Genomic DNA, 12,575 nt, shown 5'->3' with positions numbered 1-12,575 from the left:
GGGGGGAGGCTAAATGAAGCCGAGCTGCCTTGTAGCAGCTGCTCCAGACCAGGCTCCCTTCTTCCCCATTTAGGATAGTTGCTCTTCCAGCACAGGCCCCCACAGCACACACACCAGGTCACAAGATGTGAGGGGTTTGTTTTTTTTTTTTTTTAACGTCAGAGTTTGACAGACAGCTTGCTGCTGAGATTCAGCCAGATACAGCTGGTCAAAGCAATGCTGCTCATTTACATCTGCCTCCCATGCACTGAATTCTGTCAGGTTTTATTTGTCATGGATGGAGTTAATTGCAAAATGCTCAATACTGAGAGAATATGGAAGATACAACATAAAACAAGCATCTGTTCTATAAGAAAAATGAAATGCTGACACAAAGCTGGCCTGAAGCATTAAAGCATAAGCAGCATAAATGGCTGCATGAGGCCCCATGTGTTTGGGTGCTCCAGGATTATTTAGTCTGTCCCAGGCAGTCCTCCTCCCAGCAAGTTCCTCTGCCCCAGCCTGCCCAYGGTAACAGCTTTTGAGTCTGTTCTTACACCCTGGCATTACAAAAGGTGCTTGGAGATTTTTAGTAGGACGCAGTAAGACTATCATAGGGGTATAAACAGTGAGAAAGCCAGAGTGGGTGTATGGCTGAGAGGGTTTGAGCGAGAGGGATTTGTGGGGATGAGGAGTGGGAGAAGCTGGGGAGGTGGGATGGCTTGGTCTCTTGGGGAAGGGAAAACACACAAAAAAACTTTCTAAATGTGAAGCAGGGACCTGCTTTTTGAATTTTGCTTGAGGTATGCCCTCACTGCCTCTGGCCTGTCTGGCAGGGCCAGCCTATGCTCCTGTCGTGCAGGAATGCCAGCCTGTGGTGTGCTTCCTTAAACTAGGGGCTGGGTCATCTAGACACCCTCCAGTTGTTGCTCTTCAGCAATAGGAGAATCGCTCTGAGCTCGTGACAGAGCTTCATGATATATTTGCCCCTAAGTGGAGAGTAATTTTTAAGAGACTTTTCTGAAAATGTTGTGGTGCCCAGAAGTTTTCAGAAGGCAAATGTTTAATGACTTTGAGAGCACAGAAAGACACTCTTCTCTACAGACTTTCAGTGAGTGACGGCCTCTCAAAAATGAATGGTTTGCAGGAATATATAAATGTGGTATGTGGCATTTCTCTTACAGGACAAAARCCTGCTCCAAAAGCATGCCATTTATCAGAAATCAGTTTCATTTCAGTCAGAATTGATCAGTTTGATCATTTGTTGTTACATTTATTTGTATGTTCAATGTCTCTGTGAAAGCAAATCTCAAATGAGAAACTTTTAAGAACACCCATATACACCATMCCTGGAGTATACTTTTTCCTATGCTAGCGTTTCTATATGCAGAACCAACAAAATTTGCAAAATATTTGCAGCACACAGCAGAACTCGTGCCAAAACACACTCTTAAGTCCTATTGATCCAAGTAGGATTTAAGCATTGAAAGTTAAACATACACTTAAATTCTTTGCAAAACGGTGCCTTAAATACTTGCTTAAGACCTATTTCTTTCATACCAAAGGCCCATAATAATCTGGAGTTAGTGATGCCACTTCTGAGTACTTTGATGTGTGCAGCAAGCTCCTCCTTGGTGTCTGCTACACATCTGTTGGTCTCCTTACCCCAGTCGCACTCCACGATAACCCGTGGGCTCTCTAAGTTCTCAATTGTGTAGGATGAAGAAGAAATGCAGTCTTGACCCTGCAGGAAGGCTACAAACATTGACACTCTGAGTTGGGACCTGGAAACGGTACCAGATGTGAAGAGGAACAAAACTTACCAGCTAATCATGGAAAACTCACTGCCAGTAACCCACAGAAAAATGCAGAGCTCAAACAGGAAAACTCACAAATTTCAGGAAAAGCAAAATTGCCTCTAGCCCATATTGTCATTACAGTCTTTCTGTAAATCTAATCTCTAGTCCTCCTAATGGCAAACTAGCTGCCCCTTTGCTTCTTTTATGCATATCATTTGTTGCTGCTTTTTTTCACAATCTTCTTCCCAATGTCCTTCTTATCTCCAAAAATATACAAGTAAATAAATAAAAAGTGACTGTGACCTCTCTCTGACTTTGTTCTACTTTCAGTAGAGACACAGTACAGGCTGATGCCTGAGCAGGATTCACTATAATTTGAATCCTCTTGAACCAAATGTTTCCCTGTTTTTGTTTTTGTTTTTTTTTTTTAACCTGGAGCCTGAGGATAACTTAAGAATAAGACTACCTTGTCTATATTTATTTGTGTTGCTTTCAAGATCTTTATGTTTGGTTCATTCTATTTGTATATAGTATATCATCCACTGCCAAAAAGAGACTATGGGAATGTCTGTGGAATCATCATTAATTTTTCTGTACTTCAGAAATTTGGACTATTCTTCCCACAGTTCAGGGAGTCAACATCCCTCAGCAGATCAGGCTCACCATCTTTCTGATCAGGAAAGACACTGTGATACCTGCCCTGATCACTAACTGTTTTTTCCTTTGTCTTTGAAGTGTCGTCATATGGCAGCATGTACAAATACAATGGATTTTTTCTTAACTTGCCCATCCTTTTGTCAGCAATTCTCCATCCTTCTGTTCATATTGTTTCTCTTACCTCAGCAGTTCCAGAATTAGAAAATCTGCCCAGTCTGCCAAAGATGTGTGAGACACTGTCACATCCATAAAGGTGCATCCTTTTCACACTGATTGATAAAGCACTTGACACTTAATTAATAGACTGTGTGAAACGATGTCATTTATAACCACAGCACACCAAAATTGTGTGACTGAGCACAGGACTGCAAATATTTATTTCCACAGCATTCAGAACTCTGTTCTAAATGCAACAGATAACTAGTTTTGGATATTTTGCCAAGTATTTTCCCAAGGAACTTAAGGATTTGCCTGGACGAAACTAACTGCGTTGTCAGAATATGTCAGCACACTCTGCAATCCTACGTTCARCTCCACGTTCTGAGCATGTGCTTGCTGGTTCAACTGTAAGATAATGAAAAGCTAGGTCTCAGCTTGTCCAGCTGGCAAATGTCAATATTTATACTTCCTTGTCTACACTAGAAACTCAAAACACATTAATTTAGACCACATTAATGTAGGTGCTCAGTGTGTACGAGTTTCTTTGGGGCCATCGGCACAATTTCTTGTTTTTATGAAATCAGAAGAAAGGATTATGTATAAGTAAGAATAAATAAATATATTTTGAATTTTTCCATGTTTTAGTAACTGAAGAAAGAGCTTTAAATGCTCAGTTATTTCTAGGACTTGCAAGATCAAGCAATTTAAAAGAACACACAATTTATTGGAACCATGTTTAGTTTGTTTTTAAAAATCAGCATTTTGGCTTATAAACTCAGATAATTTTCATGGGAAATTAATGCCTACTGCTAATAGCTGGATTCAATTTCTAAGAAATTATACTAGTAAGAAGCTATCTTCTGATAAATAGTTAAAGATCAGTTGTGAATTTATCGCATGGCCCAGATTCAAATTTGTTCAGGCTCCCTAGTGCCTTCATTTGCATTCCTGAGAGCTAATTCAAGAATTGCAGGGTTTAATTAGTTGCAAAATTTTTGAAGCAGAGAGATGATGTCGATTATTGCATGAACAAAGGCTAGGATTTTTGAAGAACTCAGGGTAATTGAAGACTCAGCTTGTGGTAGAATATAGACACCTAAAGCTCCTAAAACCTACTGATACTCTATTATGACTAAAAGATGTTTTGTTACAAAGAATTACCTCTTTCCAGAAACTCCTCATAGTAAATATTAGCTAAATTTTGACCAGAGACCTCTACTGTAGGCATGACAAATGAGAAGTGCCTGACCCATATACAGCACCATCTTTCTGGGATCTTCAGCCACATCCCATTAACAAGAGTGCCAGGCTTGGCAGCATGATGCACCAACCTGTGACAGGGAGATGTTTGTTGTTTCACATCTTCCTGTCTTAATAGATTATGAATATCAGCAGAAGAGAGCCCAGAGACAGCTGAGAAGATGCAAATTCAAGTGCAAATGTCATCTTCTGCTGCCCCAGTAATTGTGTTACAGTCTCAGCTACCAGAAAMTATGACAGATGCTCTTTCCATCCACCAAGAACTTCCTCAGCAAAACCCCAAGAAGAAATTGATAGGGGAAGGATGCTGGGAATAAGAAAAATAGTAGTTTAAGCATGAGGAGGTGCCCCATAGAAAGGTCTTCAGTCTTCCTTTTTGTTTTGACATGCGCTTATTAAATCTTTACATTCCTCCTTAAAAGGCTGCTTTTACTTGAAGACGTGGCACTAAGTAATCCTGTACACTGGGTATAGAAAAGGGGTTGCTGCTTCATACAGATTTCAGTCAGCTTTGGAAAGTCAAGCTGGGGTGTTTCCGTCTTGCTCATCRCTGTCTGCAGTAGGGTTCTGCACACCAGTTTGTGATACCATTCACAGCTCTGAAATGCTGTTCTCTGCAGCCCTGCTGCCTAGGGCACTTGCGGATAGCCAGTATGAGTTGTAAGGTCACCTAGGTGCAAGTATCTGAATTTAGTAAATGTTAATGGCGCGCATGGGTGAACAGGGTAAAAGTACTAAATAGYTCTTTGAGAGCTACCAAGAATTCTGGTTAGCCAGGAGGAGCAAATCTGCTCGGCGAGTTTCAGAGTCAGGCTACATTTTAATACAACATGGTTTTCTAAAACAAGGGGAAAGATGTCTTTGGCGGATTTTAAATCTTGGGTTGAAGAATATGTTTGGTAGTGGGAGACAGGGATATGAGATGAGTCTTCATACTGCATTATAGTACACCAATAATTTTTGAAGTAGGCAAACGGTGCAATGCATTGCTTATTCCATTCCTTTAATTTGTGAGGCTTATTAGAATGTCGCAGTTAAACTAATGGGAATATTCAACTCATGCTCTYCTATAAAAAGGGACCTTTTTTAACCATAACTGATAATTAGAGAGCATTAACTTAGAGTTCTGATCCAGATCATAAGGAAATGATTAATACAACATTGACCGGATGAGGGCAAGCTGAGTGCCCATCTCCACTCAGTCACAGACAATAGTCAGAAATCCTCAGACATATCAGTATCATTATGTCCAAGACGCAAAGGGAGTAGGGGGAATAAATGCCACTCATGTTGACTCTGGTTACTTTTCATGTATCAGCTCAGGCCCAGGTGTTACACCAAATATCACAGTGTATTTTCTCTTGATTCAGGTTGCCAGCAGTGATGACCTGTTCTGCTCTGCGCTACTGATTGAAAGAAACAATAGGCAGTACCAATATTTTAGACACGTTTTAGATCATATTTTACAAAAAAATTAAATTGTTAGCATACACACTCTCAGTTCAGATTGTGTTTCAGATTGAACTGACACCTCTCTCTTTGCATTTAGTTTGAAAACAAGTCATAAATCATTGACATGACACAAATGAGCAGCTGGCTAGCTCTACTATTTTTCTTAACATGAAAAAAAAATACCCCACAAAACAAAACTTAATAGCCAAAACAGAACTAGCTCGGCTGCAACACAATAGCCTAAGTTTTTGGCTATAAACCCTACTTCTGATTTTCTATTGTGTTAGTAATTCTTCTACCCTGTGAATAAAACAAAAATGAATTTCATTGTGTTAAATCATATACATAAAAAAGGGTTATTCAGTTTGGATGTGTTTGTGCTTATCTAAAACTATTTTGGCAGTATAACAGTGCATTATACAGTTTATTGCTTTTTGTTTTGGAAAATGAAAGCTGCTAAGATATTGTGGTTTGGAAGCTGTCTACAGAGCATGTACAATATTTCTCACAGGCATACACTTTCACTGGATTTTTGTGTTTTCTACAATGGATTACAGACACCTTATATAGTTAGACTTCTACRTAACTTTTCAAAACACCTTAACATTTTTAGGCAGAATCTCAGCTGGTTTAATTTCAGTCACTACAGTGAATCAGGGGAGTTCTCTATTGTACCATAATAAAATTAATAATGATGTAATATACACCCTGGGATCTGTCCCTTTTTATGCATTATTATTACAGTTTTTAATCCCTTACTTAAAAGCTATAATACCTGTATTCCTCTTAGCTTTCCTTAAATGAAGTTTCCTTTCTCTAAGAAGATATCCCTTTCTGAGATTTACTGAATAAAAGAAAGAGAATAAAATTCCACAATTTCTTAATTGTGCATAGTGTCTGGTGCCAAGTCGCATACAGAAGCAGTGCATGGAGAAAGAAGTGAATAAAGCAAAGGAATTTAAGGTGAAATGAGCTGGGGGTGTTGAGTGGGGGATGATTCTAATAGCAGCAACAAGAAATCCTGGTTTTATGGTGAGGAAGGATCATAATGTCTATGGCACATGGCTTAGGTTATTTTTACAGGACACTTGCACATATGGAGAGCTACAACGTCAGGGTGGTGCTGTAGCTCAGTGCTTATTTGGAGCTGGGAAGGGATTCCCTTTGGTGTGCTGTATCTATGGACACTGGGGCCATCAGAGTTGGAGTTGCACCAGAGTCCTGCTTTGCCTGGAGATCTAGTAGCGTACCTGGGTTTAGCACTGAGGCGTAGATGAATTATATATGTTGTTCTCACATATATATAGTACTTTCAGCTTTTACAATTGTATTCCAATTACCTCTGGTGCCCTTAAATCACTATGTATCTTGCACTCAGTGTGCCTGGGTGGTGATGGCGGGGGAATCCTTGGCTATTTTGCTCAAAATGTATTTCAGTCTTGCGAGGTTCCAAAGATTCAGTCATTGGAGAAAAATACAGTTTTACGGTCCAAAGGATGTTGTAGTAGTACAAACACCATCTGGTCTGCATGGACCAGACCTCCTCCTCATTTCCCAATGTGGTCCCAGGGGTAATCCCTAATTTGGGATACACACATTCGGCCTGAGAACTGTTTCCCAGATTTCTGTGTTTCCTCCCCTTTGCAAAAAAAGAAATTGCCAACTGCTGCTTACGCCCATCTCAATACCTTTGTTATCCTTTTTTTTGTTTGTTTATCACCATCAGTGGATCAGTAGCTTGAGCAAGAAATAGCTGACAGCTTTCAAAAGGGATTAAAAAAAGAGTTCTTTGTTTTGTTCCCTTTTATCTCAGGATGGAAAAGCTGGTGAAAGTACAACAAGGAAACAAATGGCTAACTTATTAAAGCGCTTGTCAAAGGGAAGGGGCTACCATTCTGTGCAGTGCAACGTACGAGTCAAAAGGAAGCAGAGAAACATTTTTCTGGCAGAAAAGTAGTGTCTCAAAGGCAGCCCTGAGGGTGCCTGGCAGTGTCCTGGAGCCAGCCTCCTGCTGCCTGCTCCCCCTGGCATGCCGGGGCGGACGCCTCCCTGCACGCCYGAATTCAGGGCTCCGGCTATGCCCGTGGCCAGGCTGGCAGGCGTACACATGGCAAAGGCGTCTGGCCTTGAAGGAAGCCTGGTCCAAGCACAAACAAGGATACAGGTTTTAACGACTATGACACATGGGGAAAGCAGACTGCAATTTTTAAATGTGATTAAGTAAAGAGTGTACTTAATAATATAATCAAGCAGCTATTGCAGTGACTGTGCACACAGTGGTTGTTATAACACTGTTTCTTTGTTATTGCTTTCTGTTGCTGTAGCTATGTGTTGACGTATGATAAAGATATATGGGTGTAATAAGTATTAGGGTTTTCTCATCTATGGAGTGCCAGCGAGGGGACTAAAATCAATAAAGAAGAGATAAAAAAGGAAATGAGCCTGAGAGGGCGAAGCTATAAATCAAAGGTGTGTTAAGTGCCAGTCAGTTTTATTTGGTGCTTTTACTGTAAAAATAAATAGCAATAGGAATTGGCTTGGATGCGATATAATAGCAGGTAGGGCTCACAACCACACCTTTACCTTCACTGCCAGTGTCTGCCCCTGCCAATCCAACTACACTCTGACACTTGCCAAGGGTCTCCTCTCTTATGTTGCTGTAGCTACCACTGCCTCTGCATCTGCACCCCAGCGGCTGCCTTGAAGCTCCCACTAAGCTGATTTTGCCTTGATTCTCCTATTAACTCAGCAGAATTAACCGAGGGTTAGAGCCAAGAGAGGAATTCAGTGTGCCAAATTAAGCATAGAGATGCTGGACGATGCACGATGGTGCATGATGAGGTTACCGCAGTGCAGCCCCCCCAGATCTGCACCAGGTATTGGTCCAGATGGGGCCCATGCACTCTTACGGACTGGGCACAAGCTAGTTCCCACCACTTCTTCCAGGGACCATAGGCTGCCTACTGGCCTGATCACAAAAGATAAGTAGTCTCAGTCTCCTAAGCCTAGAGAAAGTCACTAGGGAAATAAAGGTGGTCTTCTGCAGCCTGGATCAGTGCTTTAACGGTGCAAATATTGCAAAGGGGCCCCTCCACTTGTGACAGTGTTTTAAAAGGAAGAGACAATCACAAGAGCATTTAGTGGGGAGCTCAGCCCTGTGTTCAATGTGCTTTGTAAATGCCTCTGGGATCATGCCCCTCAGGAGATTTAGGCAAGGCATGCCTAGGTTTCTGGATCCCAACGAGGCCACGGTGTGAGCTGAGTACCCAGCTGCTTGACCCTGTCAGAAACGGGCCAGTTTGGAGAATGTGGTGAGATGTGAGTCCCAGCACTAGGGAAGCTTTGCAGCTCAGGAGGAAAACATCTCTGGTGTTTTGGTGCCTGCAGAGTTATGTAGCAGCTGTTTAGTGGTATTCAATATCTTAATTTTGAATTCACCACCCAAATTCTGCTTGAGTCCCCTAGCTTGAATCCAAGACCTGGTTTCATCCAATTAACAGGCACTAACTGATGCACTAAATAATCCCTTCCCTCATTAAAATGCGTCTTCTTTTCTCCATCTACTTATATTCCTTTATTTAACCTCTTGTTAACTCCATCCCTTTGTCTGGCCCCTAAATCTGTCCTCTTCTGACTCTCAGGCCTGTTCCCATCCTCACAGTCCTTCCTGGAAGGACCTTCTCCAAACCTGGCCTTTCCTCCTTGTCTCCCTTCCCACAGCCATTCTTGACTCAGGCTGTACACTGCACACCATGGCTGGTCTACCTCAAATTATTCCCCAAATATTTCCCAAATTTTCTCTAAGGTTTCAGTCAGAATTCCAATGTGATTCCCCAGTCCTGGCTACAACTACTTCTTTTCTTTAGAGCTCTGGTGGAAGCACTAGTTTCCAGAGGAAAGGGCTGATTTTAGATGGGAGCTGCAGATTTTTTGATCAGTTTTTCTGTTAGGCGTTTCCCTCCTGAAAGTTTTTATTTGTGAAGGGATCACAGGTAATGCTCTACAGTGTATTGCATAACTTCATGTGATTATGTATTTGTTCTGGTAAACAAATACAGTGTAGAATGTAGCCAGTTCCCAGATTTAGTACTTTCCCCAAATGCTTTCCCAGCAAAGTATTCACGTTTCACTTCCTGTGTTGCTGCAAAGGTTCAAAGCATTCATATTTGGCATATGGTTTTATTTTATTTTGATTTTTATTCATTCTTGTTTTTTGTGAATATAGAAGCCACCGTAACTAAGCTGTAGTGTAATGCTAATACACGTTTAACTACACAGTAAAACAACAAAAAGCAAATTTAAACAAAAAACATAAATGAATTCACCACTAAACCACAGCATATTTCCAAATGAAACCATTACTATCCCACAGAATCATTACATTTCCTGCATGGTGGGATAAAATGAGAATTAACTTCATGAACATTTTTCAGCAAAATCATAATGGAGCTGATATACATCTTTATATACATATATACATACATATATATATCTCGCATAACATTGGCTAACATCACTTGGAACTTTTTTTCTCTGTATAATACCCTTGATTACACAGCTGTTACCTTTGATTTATTTCAGTACAAATGAGAGAAGAATCATGACCTACCACTTATAAGCAATAGTACCATCACATTCTCAAAAGTCACCCCTGTAACCAGCATGTTTTCCATGACTTCTCTTTCTTTTCATATTGAGCATTATACTTTTTATTTATCTCTATTGTTATTTTTTTCTTTTTAAAAATGACTCCTTTATAGCTGTAGAAAGCAGTATTCAACTGATTTAAACAGTTGTTGGAATTTCCAAGTAGAAAAACCATTTATTTTCTATCACTGTGAAGCAACAAGAAGGTGTTTATACTAAAGAGATAATTTCATCAGAGAGTATATTTCTGACTCATTTGAAAACAAACTGTGCACAGCACAAAAGACAAACAAGACTGGAATATATAATCATAATGTTTTCTTCAACCTGAGATTAAAAAAAACAAAACACAATCCTCTTTCTGTGAAGTGAATCTCATATATTAGGAAGATGATACTTTTTACTTTTCTAGTTAAAATAGCTTTTAGACATAGGATTTATTACTGTAGGCAGATGTCAGTCATTCAGTCCATTTGTTAGTACCCCACTGAAGCAAAATGCTTGATGGAGGTTAATAGGGTTCCTGCCAATCACAAAAAAACACTGTTCCAATTGAAGGGGAAAATGTTGGCAAAAATATGGGAGAGTCATAGTTAATCTCATGGAGAACAATGAGTTCTTCAATAAAAAATTGGGAGTTTCTGCAATGCAGTAATTTTATATCTCCCATTTAAAATGTAATAATGATCAAACAATTTACTGTGCAGATGCATTCTCACTGCATTAATTGTAGCAGGGTGAACAAGTTCTAACAATACAGTGATTAAAAACGATCATATTTCAATCCAGAGCTAAAAAAGACTGGAAGGTTTCAGTAGATAAGTACTGCGACAGCGTCCTTCATCTTTCTATAGCTGGTTTGAAGCAACCCAGGTCAGTAATAACCAAAAGTTTTTATTGTCCTTGATAAAGGTCTTCTGAAGTCTGTTTTCTGACTAAGTGAAAAGAACCAGCAGTTTCAGTTCCACAAAACAGTAAATCTCTCACTGTCGGCAGAGCCTGTGCTGACTGCCTCGGCACATTCAGCAGTGTATGCTTATGTCTCACCCCTAGAAATATTCCCCTGGAGGACAGATTTGGGAAAACCTGCTGTGGTAATGTCTGAATTTATTCAACCTGAGATCTGACTGCATTACACTCAGCAATGCTAAATTAATTTGTAAAATTTACAAATTGTTTCAAATATATATTTTTGTTTTGACCTGTTGAGACCTGCTAAAGACCTGCTACAGACCTGCTGGGTATCTTCACAGATTGCAGAAAATGTGCTTTATGTCACATGTTGACGAATGATCTTAATGTGAAACTGGAAAGTGTAGGATGGCTCTTTGCTTTATCTTAACCTTCTGTACCGTTTCTGTTGGTTGTTCTTTTATAACTGAATTAAACCCAATGAGCAACTTATACTGCTTGTTTCTGAATTTGTACCAGTCAGAAAAAAAAGTCAGCATTAAATTTGGAGAGAAAGCTTTGCCTTCTTTCCTTATTAGTATAAATGATTGTGCTATGAGTCAATGTAAACCTCAGAGCTACAAGACTTGCGGGAAATGGTAGGCCTCTGCTTTGCATGTAGGAGAAAATGGGGGGAGGGAAAACTCAGCTGATTTATTTGTATGAACTGTAGTGTTTCTTTTACCATGTTGTACTGTGCTTGAAGTTGTCTTGTTGAGGAGCTGATATTCTAGTCACAGAAAACGCACCCTTGGTGAATCTAAATAGATTTACAGAAGTTGTGGGGAAAGGAGGAATGGTCAGTGGAAAGGCGTGCACAGACCTGAGCAAACAGGCATGGGACTCTTGCCTAAGTAAAATGTAGCCATCAATGCAGTTGATTGGCTGTCTGGAACAAATTTTTCCCCACTATGCTTTTGCCTGGAAATGCTCAGCCCTTTCTAGATGTTGTTTCTGCTACTGAGAACTTCCCCGTGGGACTGCTCAGGTAAGAGCTGAGTTAATGAGCTAACTTTGTGAAACTGGAGCACATAACTGACATTGTAAAGGAATACATTAGTTCAGACTTCCTTTACCTCTTTGAGTCAAGTCAGATATGTAACAGCAATTTTGGGTGAGAGAGAATCATCTTCTGATTGTCCTGGAACTAATCAGTTACATTTTTGGACAGCAGAATGGACCTTATTTAATCTCCACTAGCTTCATATTCTGTAGATATATTCCCATTCAAAAATAGACCATACTCCCAAAGATCACAGACTGCTTTCAAAGGATCACTGGCAAGATGGCTGGTGGCAAGGATTGCTTGCTGCAGAGCAGAGGCCTGTTCCCCTACCCCAAGTATAACCTGAATATGGGCCTGCAGGAATTTCACATGTGCTGCAGAAAACCAGAAATGTTCTAGCAGAGACCTGCAGCCTGTCCCCTTGTTCCTGTGTCCCTGTTGCACTGCATGCACTGAGGCTGAGAAGAGGGGAGCTAGAGAAGTAACTGATGAGGTCCCTTGCAAGATCTCAAGCCAGAGCCGTAGAGACAGATTTTGCATTCCTTGAACATCAGCAAAAGAATTTTCTGGACCTGGACCTGGATCTGCTTGTCTATTTTCAAGAGCTCCACAATGCATTTTTGGCAAGCTGGGAAATGCTCAAGATTCAGGATTTTTGTTTTTTT

The sequence above is a fragment of the Apteryx rowi genome, unplaced genomic scaffold, assembly GCF_003343035.1.
Source record: "Apteryx rowi isolate R43461 unplaced genomic scaffold, aptRow1 scaffold_510, whole genome shotgun sequence".
Lineage (NCBI taxonomy): Eukaryota > Metazoa > Chordata > Aves > Apterygiformes > Apterygidae > Apteryx > Apteryx rowi.
This window is presented reverse-complemented; position numbering follows the sequence as displayed.